Source organism: Tenrec ecaudatus, chromosome 1, assembly GCF_050624435.1.
Source record: "Tenrec ecaudatus isolate mTenEca1 chromosome 1, mTenEca1.hap1, whole genome shotgun sequence".
Classification (NCBI taxonomy): Eukaryota; Metazoa; Chordata; class Mammalia; order Afrosoricida; family Tenrecidae; genus Tenrec; species Tenrec ecaudatus.
Genome location: NC_134530.1, coordinates 10,983,573 through 10,986,121, shown reverse-complemented (window position 1 = coordinate 10,986,121; position 2,549 = coordinate 10,983,573). Strand labels below are relative to the sequence as shown.

The 2,549-nt window shown below is 49.0% G+C and overlaps 1 pseudogene; it reads left to right on the top strand.

Moving 5' to 3' along the window:
- Positions 1 to 261: 261 nt before the first annotated feature.
- LOC142431292 (cyclin-dependent kinases regulatory subunit 1 pseudogene) lies at positions 262 to 501 on the top strand (annotated as a pseudogene).
- The last annotated feature ends 2,048 nt before the right edge of the window (positions 502 to 2,549 follow it).

Below are 2,549 nucleotides of genomic sequence, written 5' to 3'. Positions count from 1 at the left end.
CTGCAGGGCTCTGGCATAGTGCCATGTGTCTTTTCAGCAAGCATGCCTCGCAGGGAGTGAGCTTGTGTCCCTCGTCCAGCGAGCAATTTGTCTCCTTAGGGCCTTCAAATGAGGTCATCAAGCTGTGACCTGATTGACAGGCTAAACGCTACCCCTTCGCTCTCAAGTCTCACATAATGCAACTACCAGAGGAGGTAAAAGTCTCTGGAGGGGAGTTGTTTAGAGGTTGGCGGCGAGGGTCCGAAGTCCCTCAGAACGAGCATGTCGCACAAGCAAATTTACTATTCAGACAAATACGACGACGAGGAATTCGAGTACAGGCACGTCATGTTGCCCAACGATATAGCCAAGCTGGTCCCGAAAACCCATTTGATGTCTGAATCTGAATGGAGGAATCTTGGTGTCCAGCAGAGTCAGGGATGGGTCCATTATATGATCCATGAACCAGAACCTCACATCTTGCTGTTCCGGCGGCTGCTGCCCAAGAAGCCAAAGGAATGAAGCTAGCCAGCCACTTTGCAGCCTCAAGCTGTTCCAGCCTTCCTTTCTTGCTAACATCTTTCTAATAATGTTGCCTTCTCTGACGTTTCTCACTCTGATATTTAATGGATGTTCCCTGCACTGTTTGAATGTGCCGGTGCATGCTTTGCCGCGTGTGCAGAGCCACACTGCCCTGCCAGCTGTGCTCTGTGGGCCCCGGTCTCAGCTGCCCTTGTCCCCAGCAGCCATGGTGAGCTGTGTCCAGCAGAGCACCCCTGGCACCTGAGAAGAGAAGATCACAGGGCTCAGTTTACAGGCAGGCATTGTGTAAACTTGCCGTTGTTGGTGTTTGTGTTTCTATTTTTCATTTTCCCTGTTGAGTACCGTGTGTATGGCGACTGCTGATGTGTGTTTTGATGTATTGGAAACTCCATTTTATTCAAGAAATCCGTTCCGTGTTTTTTTTTTTAAAAAAAAACCCTTGATTAAAGAAGACATTTTTATTAAAAACGAAAGAAAGAAAAGTCTCTGGAGAAGGACATTAAACTTGGTAAAGCAAAAGGTGGTTGCAAAAGGGGGAGGCCGTCAATGAGATGGTTTGACCCAGTGGCTGCAACATTGGGCTCAGACATAAGGACAGCCGTGAGGATGGTGTCGGACCAGGCAGTGTTTTGTTCTGTAGTACAGCGTCACCAGCAGCGACAGCAATAGCAACAACGTGTATCGTGGGTTCTCTTCCTTCCTCTTCTGCATTCCCCTCACTCCCTGCCCCCTTCCTCGCTTGGGTTCACTCATTTTGGGGGTCATGTTGTGGACTAGCCTGGGTAGTAAGTACATCGTCTTGTTTTTGTATTGTCTTCAGTGGGATGTGCTGGCCACCCACAGATGGGCAGCTCACGGCCACCCCTTCGTGGCTGACTCTGGCCCTGCCCTGGTGATTGAAGGGACTGCTTCTCTACTCCTTGGCTCCTGTCTTCACATGAGGTCGGCTCCCATCTGTCTTTTCCACCCTCTATTTATTCCCTTCCCTTAGGCCATGACACATGGCGGGTACTCAAGAAACCTCTGTCCGCCCAAATGAATGGCCACAGGCAAGCTTCTCCCTCTGAGGCTGCCTACTGGCCAAGAGCAGGCCCTTTAGTAACTAGAAGTACACTCCTTGTGATGGAAGGGGAAGCCAGCCACAACTTCCGCAGCTTCAAGGCCCCCGAATAGCTGTCCTTTCGTTCTTCCATCAGAAATCTACACGCCAGTCACCTGGTCTTGACTCTGAAACTGGTAACTCCAGAAAACACCTCTGTTTTATGGGAGATGCCAATGAGTTCCACTGTGAGTGTGAGTGTGTTGGTGTCTGAGCCCAACTTGGTCTGCGTGTGTTTGTTCAGAGCTGATGTGTCTTGGATCCCATGGTGTGTGTGTGTGTGTGTGTGTGTGTGTGTGTGTGTGTGTGTTGTTCTTCTAGGGAGCCCTGGTGGTGTAGTGCTTACAAACTGAGTTTCTAATGGCAAGGGCAGTAGCTAAAACCACTGGCCTGCTCTGAGCGAGAAAATGAGACTTTCACCAGTGTTACAGTTTTAGAAACCCACAAGGGCAGTTCTACCTGTCCAGTCGGGTCACAATCTATTTGTAAAATAAAGAGCTTTATATAAAAGAGAAAACATCCCAGCCCAGTCCAGATACCAATCTATCAAGTCCATAAGTCTGATATTAGCCCAGATGTCCGATACCAGTCTGTAAATTCCTCTTCAGACTCATGCAGTACATTCAATGATGCTGAGTGCAGGAAGATCACAGGCCAGTGGCTGGAAAGTCTTGTGGATCCAGTGGCGGTGGAAGCATCTCAGTGCTGGCGTGAGTCTCCACATGGCTCCTCCAGTTACAGGGCTTTGAATCTATCAGCATAGCTCCATGTGCCTTGTCAACAGGAATGTCTCACAGGGAGAGAGTGAATCTGGCCTTCATGAGCTATTTAGATCTGCTGCACCTCCAAATGAGGTCAACAAGCTGTGACCTGTGTTAGTCTGGGTAGACCAGAGAAACAAATTCACAAACATGTATATATATATTAG